We start from the raw sequence: 20,953 nt of genomic DNA, 5'->3' as shown, positions 1-20,953 counted from the left end.
GCAATTGTAAATGGGATTGACTCCTTAATATCTCTTTCTTCTGTCTTGCTGTTGGTGTAGAGAAATGCAACTGATTTCTGTGCATTGATTTTATATCCTGACACTTTACTGAATTCCTGTATAAGTGTGTTGTCATTCTTTTACAGTATCATCAGTCTGATAAATAGTACCTTGACATTGTTTTCATTTATATTTCTCTAATTTTGAGTGAGGTGGAGCACCTTTTCACATGTTAAGGGAGGGATATCTAGATAGATAGATAATTTGTGAATTGTGTGGTTTTTGCCTCTACTCTCCTTTTCAACCAGTTTTTGGTCTTTTATTCAATGTTTTAGTGTTTTTCATATTTTGGGAAACTAGCATTTTATGATATGTGCTATAAATATTTTCTCCTAGTTTATCAATTGTCCTTTTACTTTTTTTCATGTTTTTGTTGTGTAGAGATTATTTGCTTTTTTTTGAGAGTAGAAAACCAATGGGGAAATGAATCATTCTTTCTTTGTTTTACTTTATTTAATTTTTTGAATTTAAATTCATTTAATTAATATGTAGTATATTATTAGTTTGAGAAGTAGAGTTCAGTGATTCATCAGTCCTACATAACACCCAGGGCTCATTACATCCCTTGCCCTCCTTAACGTCCATTACCCAGTTACCCCATTCCCCCAACACCCTCCCCTCCAGCAAACCCTTAGTTTGTTTCCTATGATTAAGAGTCTCTTATGATTTATGTCCCTCTCTGATGTTGTCTTGTTTTATTTTTCTCTCCCTTCCCCTATGCTCCTCTATTTTGTTTCTTAAGTTCTACATATTAGTGAAATCATATAATTGTCTTTTTCTGATTGACTTACTTCATTTAGCATAAGACACCCTAGTTCCAACAACATCATTGCAAATAGCAAGGTTTCATTTTTTTGATGGCTGAGTAATATTCTATTGTGTGTGTGTGTGTGTGTGTGTCACATCTGCTGCTAATGGACATCTGAGCTCTTTCCATAGTTTGGCTATTGTGGACATTGCTGCTATAAACATTCAGGTGCAGGTGGCCCTTCGGATCACTACATTTGTATCTTTAGGGTAAATACCCAGTAGTGCAATTGCTGGGTCATAGGGTAGTTCTATTATCAACCTTTTGAGGAGCCTCCATGCTGTTTTCCAAAGTGGCTGTACCAGCTAGCATTCCCACCAACAGTGGAAGAGAATTGGCCTTTCTCCACATCCTCGCCAACATTTGTCATTTCCTGACTTACTAATTTTAGCCATTCTGACCAGTGTGAGGTAATATCTCATTGTGGTTTTGTTTGTATTTCCCTGATGTCAAATGATGTTGAGCATTTTTTCATGTGTCTGTTGGCCATTTGAATGTCTTCTTTGCAGAAATGTCTGTTCATGTCTTCTGCCCATTTTTTGATTGGATTATGTGTCTCTTTTTAAAAAAAATATATTTTATTTATTTATTTGACGGACAGAGATCACAAATAGGCAGAAGGCAGGCAGAGAGAGAGGAAGGGAAGCAGGCTTCCTGTCAAGCAGAGGGCCGGATGCGGGGCTCAATCCCAGAACCCTGGGATCATGACCTGAGCTGAAGGCAGAGGCTTTAACCCACTGAGCCACCCAGGCGCCCCTGGATTATGTGTCCTTTAGGTATTGAGTTTGTAAATTCTATAAAGATTTTGGATACTGGCCCTTTTTCTGATAAGACATTTGCAAATATCTTCTCCCATTCTGTCAGTTGAGGTTTTTTGCCTTTGTCAGCTGTTTCCTTTGCTATGCAAAAGCTTTTTATCTTGATGATAGTTCACTTTTGCTTTTGTTTCCCTTCAGAGATGTGTCTAGCAAGAAGTTACTGTGGGGCTGAGGTTGAAGAGGTTGCTGCTTGTGTTCTCCTCAAGGATTTTGTTGGATTCCTATCTCACATTTAGGTCTTTCATCTGTTTTGAGTTTATTTTTGTGAATGGTGTAAGGAAATGGTCCAGTTTCATTCTTCTGCATGTGGCTGTCCAATTTTTCCAAACACCGGTTGTTGAAGAGACTGTCTTTTTTTCCTTTGGATATTCTTTCCTGCTTTGTCAAAGATTAGTTGACCATAGGGTTGAGGGTCCATTTCTGGGCTCTCTATTCTGTTCCATTGATCTATGTGTCTGTTTCTGTGCCAGTACTATACTGTCTTGATGATGACAGCTTTGTAATAGAACTTGAAGTCTGGAATTGTGATGCCACCAGGTTTGGTTTTCTTTTTCAACATTCCTATGGCTATTTGAGGTCTTTTCCATACAAATTTTAGGATTATTTGTTCCAGCTATGTGAAAAAGTTGATATTTTGATTGTATTGAATGTGTAGATTGCTTTAGGTAGCATAGACATTTGAACAATATTTGTTCCTCCAATCCATGAGCATGGAATGTTTATCCATTTCTTTGTGTCTTCCCCAATTTCTTGAGTATTCTATAGTTTTCAAAGTATAGATCCTTTGCCTCTTTGATTAGGTCTTCCTAGGTATTTTATGGTTTTGGGTGCAATTGTAAATGGGGTTGACTCCTTAATTTCTCTTTCTTCTTTCTCATTGTTAGTGTATAGAAATGCAACTGATTTCTATGCATTGATTTTATATCCTGTTACTTTGCTGAATTCCCGTATGAGTTCTAGTAGTTTTGGGGTGGAGTCTTTTGGGTTTTCCACATAAAGTACCATGTCATCTGTGAAGAGTGAGAGTTTGACTTCTTTGCTGATTCAGGTGCCTTTCTTTCTGTTGTCTGATTGCTGAGTCTAGGACTTCTAGTACTAGGTTGAACAGTAGTGGTGAGAGTGGACATCCCTGTTGTATTCTTGACCTTAGGGGAAAAGCTCTCAGTTTTTACCCATTGAGAATGATATTTGCTGTAGGCTTTTCCTGTATGGCTTTTATGATCTTGAGGTATGTTCCCTCTATCCCCACACTATGAAGAGTTTTAATCAAGAAAAGATCCTGTACTTTGTCAGATGCTTTTTCTGCATCTATTGAGAGGATCATATGATTCTTGTCCTTTCTTCTATTAATGTAGTATATCACATTGATTGATTTGTGAATGTTGAGCTATACTTGCAGCCCAGGAATAAATCCCACCTGGTCATGGTGAATAGTCCTTTTAATATACTATTCTACTATTGGCTATAGTATCTTGGTGAGAATTTTTGCATCCATGTCCATCAGGGATATTGGTCTGCAATTCTCCTTTTTTTGGTAGGGTCTTTGTCTGGTTTTCAGATACAGGTAATGTTGACCTCATAATGAGGTTTAGAAGTTTTCCTTCCATTTCTGTTTTTTTTGAAACAGCTTCAGAAGAATAGGTATTAATTCTTTAAGTATTTGATAAAAATCCCCTGGGAAGCCATCCAGCCCTGGACTCTTGTTTTTTGGGAAATTTTGGTTACTGCTTCAATTTTCTTGCTGTTTATGTGTCTGTTCAGGTTTTTGCTTCCTTTCTGTTTCAGTTTTTGGTGGTTTATATGTTTCTAGGAATGCCTCCATTTCTTGCAGATTGCCTAATTTGTTGGCATATAGTTGCTCATAATGTGTTCTCAGTATCGTTTAAATAAGATGATGTTTATACCCAGTATCTTTCATTGCCTAGCATTGCATGGCAAGTTCCATACAACTAGGAATTTCCACAAGATGCACAGTGTTCAAGAACTGGAAGAGTCAGGAGATGGGGCTATGTACGGTAGGCCAGAAAAAGATGGTACTTTGGAGACTTTTGGGAGATTAAGAAAAGCTCACTTTTGGTATGCTTGACCCTTACATTCCTGTAGTTTGCCCAAGTACTATTGTTGGTTAGCTTTCTTTTCCTTTAAAAGCACTGTTTTTGTGTATATTGGGACCAGGAGATTCTGCAAATGGACTGCCTAGAGAGGAAATAACCCACCATTATTGGAGGAGATTCAGTTTTATACTTACTACCTTTGGGAAAACTCATGATGCAGTAACTGCAAAGACATACTAATCACTCCAATACCAAAACTTCCACAGTGCCATGGGTTTGTTGATGTTTTTTGTTTTCTGTATTTATGATGCTTTGATGTTTTGGGCACTTATCAACCCAGTGAGGGACTCTTCCTCCCCAAATTAGTTAATTTTAGAGATAAACAACTTGTCAACAAACAACAGCACATTATTGATATGCAGAGAAACTAATTCTGAGTTCATACCCTACCCTTCTTCTTTTATCAGGCTTCTACAGCCCAGGACACTATTCCTCTGCCCTAAATTACCCCAGGGCTAGGTACTAGCCGACTAGGGAACACCCCTATAGCCCAGAGCCTTTCAACATTATTCCAACTATTCAGTCCTAAACCTATTCCTAAACCCACTGTGCTGCTTGTTTTCCCTGTTTCTTCTGTTTCCTCTCTCAGAAAACCATAATAAGGGCTTTTGCCCACGCTTTCCTATCCTTTTACCTCCTGACTGACTCTTGTGCTTTCCTGTGCAGCCCTGCATGATGTGGTATGTCCCCTTCTTGGAAACTATGAGTAACAAAATATATTTTCAATGGCAGTTGTGTCCTGCTCTCACTATACCTGAATAATAATAAAACGTACATCTTGAAACACCATAAGAATGCAATTGACCAAACCCAGAGTGTAGGAAATTTTATAGGACAAATTGTTTGAAGTTTTACTAATTTAATTGGTTAAAATATAACTTTCATTATTGTTGTGATTTTGTACTCTTTGATTACTGTGAGACTGATTTTTCCATTCTGGTTTAGTAGTTGAGTATTTTCCTGTGAAGAAGTAAATTGTGTATTTTTGTCCTTTGACCATTTTATTCAGAATGTGTTATAAAGTGAACCTGATCAAAATGTTTCACAGATATAATGGTAAAATGTAAGATATAAAACTTTAAAAGGAAAGCATAGGAAAATGTCCAGATCAGGGGCTCGGTGAAAAATTCTTAAACTTGATACCAAAAGCATGATCTACAAAAGAAAACATTTATAAATTGTAACTTATAAATCTTAAACTTTTTTAAAAATTAAAATATAAAACTTTTGCTCTGTAAAAAACAATGCTAAGAGAATAACAGTCTACAGACTGGGAGAAAATATTTGCAAACTACATATACAACAAAGGACTAGTATCTATATAAAGAACCCTCAAAACTCAACAGGAAAAAAAAACACAACTGGAAAATGGGCAAAATATATGAAGAGACATTTCACTGAAGCAGATCCACAGATGGCAAATAAACACATGAAAATATATTCAACATCATTAGGTATCAGGAAATGCGAATTAAAACCACAATGAGATATCACTACACATCTTTTAGAATAGCTAAGATTAAAAAAAAAATACTGATAACATCAAATGCTAGTTAGGACATGGAGAACCTAGAACTCCCATACATTGTTCACAAGAATGTAAAATGGTATAATCACTCTGGAAAGAAGTATGATAATTTCTTATAAAATGAAAATGCAGTTACTATATAACATAGCTATGGTACTCTTGGACATTTATACTAGATAAATGAAAACTGATGTCACATAAAAATGGGCACAAATGTTCATAGTAGCTTTATTTGTACTAACCCCAACTGGAAACAGCCCAAGTGTCTTTGAGTGCCTTATAGATAAACAAACTCTGGCACATCCATATCATGGAATACTACTCAATATAAAAAGAATGAATTTCTGATATGCACAATATCCTGGGTGGATATTAAGGACTTGATACTTGGTGAAAAAAAAAGCCTATCTCAAAAGGTCAACAATGTATGATTCTAATTACATAGGTTTCCTGAAATGACAAAACATACAGATGGAAGATAGATTAGTGGTTTCCAGGAGACAGGGGCAGGGGTGACAGGTGGGTGTGACTATAAAGAAGTAGCATCTGGGGGCGCCTGGATGGCTCAGTGGGTTAAAGCCTCTGCCTTCAGCTCGGGTCATGGTCTCAGGGTCCTGGGATCGAGCCCCGCATCGGGCTCTCTGCTCGGCGGGGAGCCTGCTTCCCCTTCTCTCTCTGCCTGCCTCTCTGCTTACTTGTGATCTCTCTCTGTCAAAATAAATAAGTAAAATTAAAAAAAAAAAAAAAGAAGTAGCATCTGGGAGTGCCGTTGTAGTGATGCTACAGTCTTCTATCTTCATTATGATTGCATGAGTCTATACACATGATAAAATTGCATAGAATTATACCCCTCTCACACACATGTGAGTACATATAAAAGCCAGTCTCAATTGAATAAGCGAGAGTCTAGGTAGCTGTATTTTACTATAATCAGTAAGATGTCACTGTGGGCGGGACAGCTGGGGTAAGGAGTCAGTGGACTTTATGAATTATTTTGCAAACTCCTATAAGTCTATAATTATTTCAGAAGAAAAAGTAAAAAGCAATGCTAGAGTTTTAATTGGAATAACACTGAATTACACATTAGTTTGGGGTCATCAATACCTTTACAGTGTTGTCTTCACATGTTCATGTATTTATTACCTTTGAAAAATATTTGTCATTTATTGCTTTTCTCAACCAAGATAGACAATGGACTATAATGTTTGCCTACATCAAGTCTAGAGCAAGCACATTTACTTTGGAGCATTTTCCTCCAAATTTTCTGCATGACATGAGTTGGCTTCTTAGATGTTCCTCTTTACAATAGTTTTTAGTATGTGCTCTCCAGATTACTACATATATCTCTAATTTTTCACATTCTAAGTAAAGATAATTTTATAACACTTTATATGAAATGTAGAAACCTTGCAAAATCAGAGGCCAGTTTAACCCCTATCTGTCCATTTTTCAGAACTTGTCATATGTATTACATCTGCATATAAAGCCTACAAGATGACATCATTTTTGCTTTAAAAAGTACCACATATTTTAAGAAATTAAGAGGAGCAAAATTAGTTTTTTATATTTACCAAGATATTTATTACTTTTGCTTTTTAAATTTTTTTTCTTTTTTTAAGATTTTATTTTTAAGTAATCTCTATACCTAACATGTGTCTCAAACTTACAACCCTGAGATCAAGAGTCATATGCTTTACTGACTGAGCAAGTCTTAATTTTTAAAATGAGTATCCTACCTCTTCTTTTTTTAAAGTAGGCTTTACACCCATTGTAGAGCCCAACATGGAACTTGAACTCATGACTGTGAGATCAAGACCTGAGTTGAGACCAAGAGTTGGATGCTCAACCAACTAAGCCACCCAGGTGCTCCTCAAGCCTTTATTTTTCAAATGAGTATCTCATTTTCATTGGGTTAATTTCCCTTCAGCCTAATGAAGAACTTTCTTTTGTCAAGAGGTCAAGTAGTATCTAGGCAATAGTGCTATAGCTAATGAAGCCGGCAGGATCACTACTACAACTGCTATGTTGGTTTGTCACACTTAATAGATTCAGCTGGTAAGGAGACAATAAGCCCAAATGGATTCAGTTGATTAGACAACAACAGTTTAAGATCAGCATGGCATTAACAATTCCATATCTCTAGTCCCACAGGATTACACTGAACCAGAGGGTCCAGATGATAGGTGGCACAGTGGGTTGCCCTGCCACTGAGGAGTCAATTCTAAACCACAATGGGCATTTTTATGGCATGCAGCTGTACCCTAAGGAAGGAGGGGCAAGGTGATCAACAGACATTCAGAAGATGGAGAAAACAGTCTCATGATAGTTCCTTATCAGGCGGCTTATTTCCCTTGCTCCAGGAAGAGTTGGTGTTCTCTGAAGGCACAGGTAAGACTATGGTCAAGCCCTGATTAAGTGGTCCATGTGTTACAAAAATACCTTTGGGGCATTATGTGGTGGAGCTAGTCTTCCACACCTTTAACATTTCTTGCAGTTTGGGTCTGCTGGCAAATAATTTTTTTTACTTATGTTTCATCTGAATGTCTTTGTCTTGCCTTCATTCTTGAATGTATTTGCTGAGATAGAATTTTGGGTTGGCTTTTTCTTTATTACTTTAAAGATGTTGGTCTTTTCTCTTTGGTTTCCCTTGTTTCTGATGTCAGCCGTATTTGAAACTCTTTCCCCTTTGTATATAAAGTGTTTTCTCTGGCTGCTTTTTTGATTTTCTAATTATATTTGTTTTTCAGCAGTTTGTGATATTTTCAGAGTTTTGTTTTCTATCCTTTAGGGGTTTGCTCTGCTACTTAAATCTTTAAATTGTGTATTTCTCCAGATTTGGGGAAGTTTAAGCCATCACATATTCAGTTTTTTTTCTACCCCATCCTCTGCAACCTCTCTCTCTAGAACTCTTAATTTCATGTATGTTAGACCTTTGAATATAGTCCCATCTGTCCCTGAGGCTCTGTTCATGTTTTTGTTTCCTAATATGTTTTTCTCTCTTTTCTTCACATTGGATATTTATATTGTTCTATATTGAGTTTACTGAAACTTTACCTCTTTCATTTCCATTCTGCTGTTGAACCTATGCAGTGAATTTTTAAAATTTCATATTATTTTTCGATTCTGAAATTTTTATTTGGTTCTATTTTTTCATGGTTCCTGTTTCTCTGCTGTGATTTTTCTATCTTTTCATTCATTATAAGCATATCTTCTTTTATTTTCTTGAACAGAGTTATTAATAATCACTTTAAAATTCTCATCTGCTAATTCCAGGCTCTGGGTCATCTCAGATTTGTTCTCTGTTGGTTTGCTCTTGTAAATGGGTCAAAATTTCCAGGTTCATCACAAGCTGAATAACTTTGGATTATATCCTGGATATGTTAAATGGAGACTTTGGATTCTGGTTTATTCCCCTGAAAAATATTGATTTCATTGCTTCGGTAGATAGTTAATGTGTTTAGATTCAAACTGTGAACTTTGCCTCTAGGTAGTAGTTGAAATCTTAGTTGAGGGCTTTCATTTTCAACTGAAGTCTGTTCCATGTATGTGTGGTTTGGGAGTCAGCTGAGATTGAGATAGAGTCTATAGATAGAAATTGGGGCTCCCTGGCTCTAGGTCTCTCCTTTCCAGGATTCCTCCTTAGTTTCCAATGGCCTTGGTTATTCTGAGCTGTGCCTATATTTCTTCATACCAGATAGATTGTGAGTTTGCTATTGTTGTCTTACTTTTGGTGTCTTAGCTACTTGGCAGCTTTAGTTTGCCCTTACTCTAAAAGCTGTAAAAATGGGTAATCACCTTGTGCCAACTCCCCTTCAAAATATGCCTGCTTCTGTTCACTCTGCAGTCTCTTCATATTGTTGTTTTTAATATTTTCCCCAGAGTTTATAGCTGCTGTCTACAGGAAGATCAGGATCAATAGGAGTTTCCTCAGCCATATGAGAAGCAGAAGAAACTATCCTGCTTAATTTTGATTTTGCTATTGCCAGTTTGTCCTTAACATGGGATTCTGTCTCAGAAGGGAGCCTTGGCGGTCAGTGTTGAGAGTTCATAGAGGCTAGATTCCACTAGGACCTTCAGTCCTTCTTGCTACAATCTCCCTGTACTCACTTGCTATTGGAGAGTGTATAGCCCCTCCTAGCTTCAGCTGCCAATTCTCAGTTGTCCTACCATGTTTTCCAGTGCATATCCATTAGCTGTTTTTCCTTGTGAGCTCCTATTATGCTAGTGTTATTGGCTACTTCAGTTGTAATGTGTAACTATGGGGAGAAAATAAACCTTAAGCCTTGGCTGGCGTCCCACAATGATTTTGATGGGGGGAAAACTTGCCTCTAGAGAGAAAACCTCTAGTGTTACAAGTGGTAACTCAGCCTTGGCATTGCTTTGTTTTAAGAGAAACCACTTCCAATTGTAGTCCTCTAGCTTTCAGGGTACTAGTATGTGGATGCAGGCAGGAAAAAAACTTTTAGGGGCAAGCCAATCTACATGTATCTCTTACCTAGCACCCATCATCCCAGGCAGCCCTGAGTTCCACCCTAAAGTTACCCTGCCACCCCTGGTGCGCTTTATTCTACCGCTTATATGTCTCCCAATGGCAGAACAGAAAGTGGTCATCTCAGGATAATGATAACAAGAGAAAAAGGAGCACATTTGAAAAAAAATCCCACCTTAATTCCAGTCCATTATTCTTTTCCTTCTTTTTGGGGCTGTCTTTCCCCCAGTCCTGTTGTACTCAGTGCTCCGATCCATCCACCTTTTGTTTTCTTAGCGCTTTCCTCACTATTTTTATACTATTTTGTTAGAACCATCCATCTCTGGATTCTGTGACATGTCCAGGGTTGGGTTCTGGAGAGAGGGCCAGTTTGTAATTTTTCAATTTTAATAAGAACTGAAATAACTATTTCTTTTCATTAAAAAGTAAAAATACCTTAAAAATTTTAAGTATATATTTCAGGACATTGGAACTTTACAACAAGAGATTCCTTCTGAACCCCAGAAGACCTTTGAGAATTTCAAACAATGAAGAGAATAACTGATCATCAGCTTTGGGTGCTTCCTCAGTTAATGACATAGATGTGAGATCAACATCTGGGGTATAGATATAAAATGCACCTTTGCCTACATACATCCTAACAGTACCAAAGACAACTTTTATTTTCATGAAATGTCTCATCAATAGGCTAGAAAGTAATGAAGACTTTTCCTCTGGCATTATTGACCACATAGGGCTGTGATTGCAATGCTATTTTTTATCTAATAAAACTAACAGTATCTGATTATTTTTTCCTTTGCTTATGAGCTTTGCATATAGTCTTATGAGGATAAGTTGTAATTTATAGCTTCTAAGGAGATTAGGCTGATAGAAAGTTTGAATGAAAAAAAAAGCCATATCAAATTCCTCTAGTTCTTAATTTTGTCTGAGCTATTAAAACCCAATTAGACACAGACCAAATTCTTGTTTATTAGAAGCTTCAGAAGTCTTATAAATGAGTGCTAACATAGTTATGGGAGTCCATTGCTTACTACATGCAGTCTTTTGCAAAAAAGCATCACATCATTTTAATAACAAGAGTGCGTTCCATGAATATACTCATTCACATTGAGAGAACAGGCCCAACCATTTACAATCTAGTGATTCCAACTGTTTAAGCAAATGAGTGCATAAGCCATTAGCTAGCTTCTTTCCTTCTTTTTTTTTTTTTTAATTTTTTATTTTTTATAAACATATATTTTTATCCCCAGGGGTACAGGTCTGTGAATCACCAGGTTTACACACTTCACAGCACTCACCAAAGTACATACCCTCCCCAATGTATCATGCTTAGCGAAATAAGTCAAGCAGAGAAAGACAACTATCATATGATCTCCCTGATATGAGGAAGTGGTGATGCAACATGGAGGCTTAAGTGGGTAGAAGAAGAATAAATGAAACAAGATGGGATTGGGAGGGAGACAAACCATAAGTGACTCTTAATCTCACAAAACAAACTGAGGGTTGCCGGGGGGAGGGTGTTTGGGAGAAGGGGGTGGGATTATGGACATTGGGGAGGGTATGTACTTTGGTGAGTGCTGTGAAGTGTGTAAACCTGGTGATTCACAGACCTGTACCCCTGGGGATAAAAATATATGTTTATAAAAAGCGCTTCTTTCCTTCTTACTACTTCTCTGTCATTAGTACTCCATCCCCACCTCCAAGCCTGTTGAAGCACTATTCATGTCCTCTAGGACCAGCTCAAATAGTGTTGAGCCCAATGCCTCCTCCACAAAACAGAATTGATTGCTTTCTCCTTTATTCTCTCTGTGTCTAACACCAAGTTCCAAACCTAGCCTGTAGTAAATGTTAGGTGAATGCTGTAAGAGTAAAACAAACTGTGAAATGTTATCATTTTGGGGTATTGGCCACAAAGATGGTGCTTTCAAAAGGACCGTTTTCCATTACTCCCAAGACCCAAGCAAGCATGCTAACAAGACCACTTGTCTACGACTTGCTGTGGCTATTTATATCAGGAGCAGAGGGAACCAAGCAGCATGGCATTTACTGAGACTGTGGATGCTGGCATTAGCTTGCCTGTGCTTGGGGGAGTAGGGTAAGGTACTCCTCATTTGTGTGCTTGGCCAGGGCACACCATGGGCACAGAGACAGGCCTCTTCCATCAATCACATGCTTCTATAACTGCCACTGCCCAACAGCACAGGGGTGGATAACAAATGTGTTTTGGTGATATTTTCAAGGGGAAAAAAAGAGTGCTATTAGAATCCAAGGTGTTGATTTTCTTCTATAGAAAACATCCCCTTCCTGTTTCATCAGAAACCCTTCGAATTTTGAAACCTTTTAAATTAGAAGTATTGGAGATTCCTTTTTACTTACACTGACAAATGAGTTACTCACCTTTATCCCCTCCCCATTATGTTCTTCATTTGAGGCAAACACGATGTTCATTTAACTTTTGCATCCTCAGATTAACTGCAAGTGGAACAATCTAATACATCTCCTCAGTGTTGGAGCTTAAATTCTGAGGACATCATTTTTCATTTTCAAATGAAGCTGACATCAAGAAAGAACAGCAGACCAAGCAGCAATTGCTGTCCTTCTCTGTTTTGCAAAGTATCTCTTGCAAGAAAAGAGCTCGTGAAACTTGGCTCCATTTCCCACAGCCGTGGGATAAGGGTCGCATGTAAACAATGATATCCTGTGCTACTTGGGCCTCCCTTAACTGTCTTTGTTGCTTTAGAAGGAACTGCCAAGTGGGGTGTTTCTCAGAGCTCATGCTTGACATTCCAGAAATACTGTAGAGTCCACTTCAAAGATGGTACTTGGCATATGAAATTTGTGACTTGGTGCACTCTTGATGGTTATGGGGCACGTTGACACATTCTTTCAAATTACATAGGAAATACACCCTCCACGATGAATGAAGGTGGGCCTGTTGCAGGAGACCTTTGCACTTACCACTTAGGTATTTTTCTGGAAAGCTATGGTAGTTTGGGGCTTAGGATGACCATGTTTGCTGAACTAGTGACATTGAGATGATTGCTACAAGATAAGCTTTTGGGTTGTTGATAGAGCACTAACTGGGAGTCAGGAGACCTGGATTCTACTGCCCAGTGGACTAACTCTTTGGCCTTGTGAAATGTCCTTGGTCTCTCTGGTCTCAGTTTTCATTTTTTGAAATGATGGGATTATACTAGATAATCTTCTAACTCCTTTCTGGCTCTAAATTTGATCATGTGACATAAAACAGTAAAAACTAAACAGGAAGGCAGGACACAGAAGTTTCCAGTCCAGGCTCTGCTACTTACTGTGACTTGGCACAAGTCGCTTAGCCTCCCAGCCTCAGGTCTCCATCTCTGGGGAGACTAGTATCTTCTCTACCTGCCTCACCTGGTGGTTGTACCCATCAGGTAAAAAAACATCTTTTTCACAGAGCATTTGCTGAGCAACTACTCTGGGGCACCAGCTTAATAGATGGCAAAGATATAGAGGTTATTAGATTATTTGTTACTACTACTAATATTAGCTACAATTTAGTGAGCCCTTCCTATCACCAGGCACTTAGGTACAATATTCCATTTAGTCTACATTTTATGGATGAGGAAACTGAAGTTCAAGGAGGTTGGATCACTTCCTCAAGATCATGTAGCTAGGCAGAGCTGAAGCTGAAATTTGTACGAGGGTTCTGTTCTTTATTTTAAAAGTTAAAAACATCTCACCTCCTGCCAAGGAGCTTGTGTTACTATTATTATTTCTTTCCTGGGCCACAGTGCCTGAATCTCATGACCTGGAAGCTGTGCACATGTAGGGGGAGGCATGGGAGGAGACTGGCTGGGCTGGGGCTGAAGGAAATGTTCTCTTTGTAGACACTGCCTAAGGCAGCACAGTCAGTGAAAGGACCAGAGGGGCAGCCCAAGTACACAAGCCAGAGGAAGTCCAAATGCATTGCCTGGACTGAGGGACCAAATGCAGCAGGCATTCAGGTGGTAGCTGGGGGTGGGGGGTTGTAGTTGTGAAAGGGAGCAGTGAAATGCCTGGGGCCTGGTTGTGGAGACCAGGTATTCTTTGAGGCTAGTTTTGACGTGCTGCTCGTGGCCTGTGGTGTGAATAGGCCAATTCCATTCAAAGAGCCAGGCAGAAGACAGAACCAGACTTCAGTCCTGTAAAAGAAGGACATTGGGCTAAATGAGCTCTGTGGGTGCCCTTGTGTCAGACATCCCCTGGGGTCAGCAGTCTGCAGAACCAGCTCCTCCAGGGCTCTGATCAGTAGACAGTGCTTTTGCTAGAGTGTTGTTCTGTCTTAGAATGTACCCCCAAGTCTCTCAGTTGCTAGGATTTTGTTTTGATTATATCAGGAGCTGCATTGGTAGAACCCCTGTCCCCCAAGAAGCACACAGCTCAACTGCCTTCCCACTCTCTTTGCAAACTCTTCTCAGGGTGGCTTTACCATCATGACCCAACTCTTTGTGCCTCTGATTTACTCCTCCAAGTCTGCTGATTCCTTTAACCATACTGGTTCTTTCTCTGAACTCTGCTTACTCTATGGACTGCTCAGCCCAAGAGAGAATAGCCTGATTATGCTAACTTAAGTTGTTAGGCACTTGTACATTTAGAATGATGGGATAAATGGCAGAAGCAGGCCAGGTGTGTGTGTTTCAGGGGTTGGGGGGAACTGAGCCCTGGCACTAGATATGGCCATTGACCAGTACTCATGCTTGAGTTAAAGGTCTTGTTACAGGCTAGTGGGTTGGAGGTTGGTGCCTCAGTGATATTCAGGGAAATAGCCAACACTAAGGAGTCCAGGGTAACTAGCTCAATAACAATGGCAAGAGCAGACACTTACATGGGCAGTGTGCTAAGAACTTAAAATAGATTTACTCTTTTAATCTTCGCAGCAATCCTGTGAGGTAACATTGCTATTTCCCACTTTATGTATGAGGAAACTGAGAGACCGAGGGGTTAAGCATCCTGCTCAAAATCACATAGCTAAGGGGTAGGTACATGGATATTGCCTAGAGTTAGTGAATTGGCAGTCATCATCTAGAAAACCCATCCATAGTATCCAAACCCTATTCACTGGGCCAAGGTACCAGTTCCAGAGAGAAGGGTAGACAAGAACAAGGCAGGCAGAAGGGTTCATCCACCCAACATTCAGGCACTGAGGACAATCCTCTGTGCCAAGTATTGGGGGAAGACACAAGTAAGATAGCATCTCCTTCAGGCCACAGCTCATTTTGAAAGGGGGCTGAGGCTGTAGGCAGGATAACATATAGAACTTACAGGTGAGAATCAAGGCAGGAGCTCTTCTGTTAAGACTGGGCCAGTCTCAGAGGTGGACTTGGGAAGAGTTCTGATTTGGGAGCATCACAGCCTCTTAGGCAGCTCTTTTGGGGGTACTACTTCTTGGAGGGAAATGTATTCTTAATCTCACAGCCATGGGACTGAGGCTGAGCATTAACCCTATGCCCATGGATGGGTTGGTCTGGGAACTGCATTGGGCCTGAACCTCTAGGTGAAAGCATCAGTGGGTCCAGCTGTGGGGATCTGAGTAGGGTAGAGGAATTGAACTGGGGGCTAATAGAACAAAGCCCAGGAATGACACCCCAGCTCCTGCGGAGTCTGTTTTCCTTCTACCATTCCTTTGGAAGTATTGGGCCCAGCTGTGGTTGAAAGGGAAATGAATTTGGAGCCAGGGAATCTGGGGTCCATATGTTGGTAGAAGCTGTGATGTCTGAACATTCTTGTTGGGATAGCTGAAATTCTTAGGAGAAATTCCAGGAAAACCAGAGGACATCTGGGAAATATATGTGGATTGCAATGGAGAGAAGTACTTAGTCTTCTGGGGGAATCTCCAATATCAAAAACCAGATTTTTAAAACTTGGTTTTCCAAAGTGACATATTAATCAAGTAGTATATAAGAGGCTTCGTAAACTATAGGGCAGGAGCCCTGTGTAAGGCCTTGTTAACATGTTCATTGGTACAGATCAGGGGACAAGCAACTTCAGTAGTTCACAGGAGGAGATAGAAATATTGCCCCTCCCCACACCAGCTCTTTCTTTCTACAACTCAAAAGAGTCCATCGGAACAGATTTTTAGTTCTCTACTGTGTTTACTAGTCTCCTGTACAGCCATCAGCCAAGGCCAGTACTACCTGCAGGCAGGGCCCAGATAGGTGTGAGAAGAAGAAAGTAGATCGATCCCCTCATCCCTAGCAAGCTCAGTCCATTTCAGTTAAGACCCTGAGACCCAGTGAAGTATATAATGCATTAGAGCCATGCCTGGCGGGTCAGGATGCCTCAATCAAGATCCTGGTTCTGTAATTGCAAATAAGTTACTTAATGTCTCTGGGGAGCATCTACAAAGTGGGGAATTCATATTAGAATTTATATTAGTTTATCTGCCTCATAGGATGGTTGTGAAGATTGCCTGACTGCCTGGAATGCGCTCAGCCGGGCCCTGGCCCACGGACAGCCAGTCTTCCACCTTCCTCCTTCTCCCCCGTCTGCTTTCTTCTCCTGTTTTTCCTCCACCTTCATCTTTAGAAGGCTTTCCAGAAGAACTTGAAGCTAGTGGCTTGGTTGGCCTAGCTGGCTGTCACTGCTCTGAGCTGACAGAGTTTGAGTAATTAGATCTGAGTCCCCGAAGCCCTGTATTCAGAGCATGAGCCCTCTAGGGTTGGGACTTTGCCTGGTCCTTGCTACTCGGCCTCCCAGCCCCAGTGACTGAGGCCCTGCCACCTTACTTCAGTGTTCCTTGATGCCAGCCACTAGCTATCACAACACACTTGTTGGATATGTTTTCTCTTTTGGGTATTAGTGGCCTACACACACTTACCTGCCACCTTACACAGTGATTCCACACAGTGTCTTCCGCTGAGCCTAGTACTTACCTCAGTGAAACTTTCTAAAAGCCCCGTGGCGTTGCATAGCTCCTTATTCATTTGGCAAATGCTCATTGAGCACCTGCTCTGTGCTTCTAGGTATTCAATGAGGGTGGCACAATAGAAAAAGAATGGGGAATTGTGGAGGAGGCATTAGACAAAACGTGAACTCTTGAGTCTCACAAATTGGCCCTTAAACTGGCTCTGCCACTCACAGCTGTATGGCCTTGGGCCAGTCAACCCACCTCTCTGTACTCCATTTCCTCGTACGTAAAATGGGCACATGAAGAGTCCCCATCTCACAGGGCTTCTTTACTAGCTTCATTTCCTGCTCTGCACTTTCATATAATTTGTACTTTTATTTTTAGTTCATATCTCAATATATTGTGATTCCGTCTGCCTTCCAAGCTATATTCTGAGCTCTGGTGGGCAGGAACCACTTGTTTATGTTTGTATCTCTAGTGCCTCCCATAGTGCCTGGCCCAAAATATATAAGCTGTTGCTGAAGTGTTAACACTATGTGATAATTATTTTTCCAGGTCTGTCTTCCTTAGTAAGCTGTGAGTTTCTGGAGGGCAGAGATTTTTGTCTCAGTATATGCAAAACATAGTGGGTCTGGCAGGATATAGTGGGTGTGGCTTAAAGTAGAGACTCAGGGAATGCTGGTTAAAGGAGTGGGGAAGTGAGGGGAGGAATGAAAGGAATAGGGGGAGACTGATGACTAAGACTAAGACACTTTCTTATAGGCCATGCTCAGCTTGGAGTTAATTTGAAAATGTAGTAGGAATGTGGGATATGGGCTAGCTTCATTTTCTGAGGCCTGATTCTCCTCAGTTTTATTCCAGAATTTAACACTGTTGGCCACCTTTTCTTTTTGAAATGCTTTCCTTCTTTAGCCTCTTTAAGAACAAAGTATTTTGGGTTTCATCATACCTTTCTGACCGCCCCCCCCCCCCGTTCCTTGTTTTGTTTTGTGGTTGTTGAGCCTTATTCCTTTTGCTTCCAAACCAAAACTTCTTCCACCTCCACTACCAACACTCGACTGTGATGTAAATGTTCTCTAGGCTTTGGACCCGGCCTTGTCCTGTCCTTTCCTAGTAAAAATTACTCTAATCCCAAGGTTTTGCTCTTGAAAGTCATCTGTATGAACAATTTCCAAATCTCTCTCTAGCTTTGACATTTCTTCTGAGCTTCAAGTCTGAATCTGCAAGCTCCTGATGCATCTATACCTGGTTCTTTGTCTTCCTGAACATTGTGTGTAAAACTTCTTATCCTTTCTCCCCAAAACTGACCTCTCTCCCACCTTCTCTTTTCTCATTAGCCTGTCAGTATTTTGGGGTGCATAAGGAATAGGTATGAGTATATATTTTTTAACTACTATGCTATTATCACATTTAACAAAATTAACAGTAATTATTATCATTTTATACCCAATCCATATTCAGATTTCCCTTTCTCAAAGATGTCATTTTATAATTAGCTTTTTAAAATTAGAATCCTGATAGGGCCCAAACACTACATTTGGTTCTGTCTCGTAAGTCTTTTATTGCTTTTGAGTCGTTGTAGAAACCAGGTCATTTGCCCTGAAGAATGTCTCACATTCTCAATTTATTTGTTTTCTCATGTCGTTGAACTTGTTTCTCTATCTCCTGTATTTCCTGTAAACTAGTAGTTATGTCTAGAGGCTTTGGTTAGATTCAGGTTGAAGTTTTTGAGTAAGAATACTTCATAGCGAGTGCCGTGTACTTTCTATTATATCACCTCATGAGGCAAATCATATCTGGTTGCCCCACTTTTTGTGTTACTAGATTGATCAGTGGGTTTAAATGGTACCACCTGGAGCCCTCCATTAACAAGGCCCCCATCAACCCTTCACCTAATTGTTTTAACAACTATTGACGATTACTCTTCGGGTCCATTATTTCATTAAGAGTTGCAAAATGGAATTTTTCTAATTCTGTTATGGCTTCTGCCATACTTGGGATTTTTGTATAAAGAATTTTATTCTGGGGCGCCTGGGTGGCTCAGTGGTTAAGCCGCTGCCTTCGGCTCGGGTCATGATCTCAGGGTCCTGGGATCGAGCCCCGCATAGGGCTCTCTGCTCAGCAGGGAGCCTGCTTCCTCCTCTCTCTCTGCCTGCCTCTCTGCCTACTTGTGATCTCTGTCTGTCAAATAAATAAATAAAATCTTTAAAAAAAAAAGAGTTTTATTCTTCAACCATTTAGTTACCTAGAGTTAGTGTATGTAAAATAAAAAAAGGCAGGATAAATACTTGATACCTTCCCTTATAAAAACATCAATTTTCAGAATGAGTTGGTATCCTAGCAACCTCCAATGGTGACCAATCAAGTATTGTTATGAGCTCATAGATTTTTATATATTTAGTGTGTTTCAATCTATTGTAGTCATTATTCAATTTGTTGCTAAAATTATTTCATCTTAGGCCAGTGGGGGTCCTTTCAAGTTGGCTTGTTTCCTTTTGTCATGATAGATTTCTTGATTTTTGGTTTGTTTTCAGGTTCATCTTGTACAATTCCAAACCCAAACCTGGAGTCAACCATTTTGCCAAGGGGCTTTTGTTCCTTTTGATGGGAAATGGTATTAAGAGAGCCCAGTGTAAGGGCTGGGTTTCCTCACTGAAGCTAGGTTGTCAAGTCTTTTCTTTTTAGTGAAAGAGCTAGAAAATGCCTATTTCTTTTCAAAAGGAAGCATGATGAATTCCTACTGATATTTCAAAGCTGAATTTAGGAGTTTAGGGCTTTTCCTTAACATTTTTGATTTTGTAACTGTATCTAATTTCTCTCACTCAAAGTCTTGGTTCCTAATGACATTATGTAATTATTCGCATTACCCTATATTATATCCATAATGATTTCAAAGGAGCAATTCCAATGTTACTACTAAGATTACTGAATGCAGTTAAAGATTTCTTTGCTTTTCCTTTTGCCCTTAGAATAAATCCTACTAGGGAGGTAGTCAAAGTATTGTGTTTCAAAGTCACTAGAAAAGTTATTTCTTTCTCTGTGTGGTTATGTTACCAACTTGATATACAGTTTGATTCATTTGCTTCATTTTGTCTCAGTTTTACGGATTGTCTTCTTTCTTTTCTGAAATTTAATTTTACATTTAACTATGTAAAAAGTTTAAGGAGTTCCAGAGTCAAAACCATATAACAGGAGATACTCTAAATGTCTTGCTTCCATCCTGGCCCCATTCTTTTTTCTCCCTCCCTCCATAGTAACGATGTTTAATTAGGTTTTGGCTTATCCATCCATCATGGATTTGAATAGTAAACAAAGGAGAATAAGTAATTGTATTTCACCCCCATATGTTACACAAATGTAGCAAGTACTGTAAAAACTGTTCTGCTCCCTTTCTTTCCTTAACATTCTAGAGAATCATTCTGTGTCAGCGTATGGAGATCTTCCTCTTTCTTGTTTTGTGACTGTATAGTATGCTATCCTAAAGAGGAACTATACTTTGTTCAGCTGGTCAGTCCCTGTTGACAGATACTTGTATTGATTCTAGCCTTTTTCAGTTACAAAGAATGCTACCATAAGTAGAGAAAGTATTTGTCTCATGTTTCCTTGCTCCAAGCCTCAGTGACATTCTTAACTCCCCTTTCTGCCTCTTTTTGTGCACCTATTCAGTTCTGAACCCTGGTGATTCTTCCTTTGCTCTTCTCTGTTTCTGCCTTTCTATCCCTTATGCTGTCACCTAGTTTTAGACGCTAGTTGTCTTTGCCTGGGTCATAGCGATAGAAGTGGAATCCCTACTCATTTTTCTCCTCAGTCCAGTCTGTGCTACACACAATGGCCAGATTTATTTCCTGAAATACTGCTTTCATCATAAACTCTTCTCACCCTACTCATAAATCTTCAAAAGTAGCATAAAATCCAAATTCTCTAGTTTGGCATTCAAGGGCCTCCATGGACTGAGCCAAATCCCCTTTCCTGATATTCAGTCTCTCTGCTTTGGTCTATGGATACATTGCTCTATATATTTGATTTCTCAGATATTACATTGATTATTATCTTTATACCTTACCTATGCTTCAGAGTTACACTTAAATCTACACTTAAATAGAAACCCTACTGGAAACCTCTGCCCAGGCTCGCTTGCTCTCTGTCTCTCTCCCATGAGCTCCTACTCTTTGCGATATCCATTTGAAATTGAGCAGACTTAGTGCCTTGCCGAATAGAAAGATCTGCTAAGTCCATCTGCTTACTACCATAAGATGTAAGAAATTCATTAA

General features: G+C 39.6%; 1 long non-coding RNA gene across 1 annotated transcript in view; it reads left to right on the top strand.

Moving 5' to 3' along the window:
- The window catches only part of LOC132006811 (uncharacterized), a 104,914-nt gene that overhangs the window by 20,997 nt on the left and 62,964 nt on the right, over positions 1–20,953 (top strand). The window contains exon 2 of the long non-coding RNA XR_009401234.1: positions 7,472–7,716. This is a non-coding gene — a long non-coding RNA (uncharacterized LOC132006811). The remainder of the gene's footprint in view (positions 1–7,471; positions 7,717–20,953) is intronic.

This window comes from Mustela nigripes, chromosome X (assembly GCF_022355385.1).
Source record: "Mustela nigripes isolate SB6536 chromosome X, MUSNIG.SB6536, whole genome shotgun sequence".
NCBI classification, from domain to species: domain Eukaryota; kingdom Metazoa; phylum Chordata; class Mammalia; order Carnivora; family Mustelidae; genus Mustela; species Mustela nigripes.
Note: the sequence above shows the minus strand (reverse complement) of the source record. Positions and strands in the feature narration are given on the sequence as shown.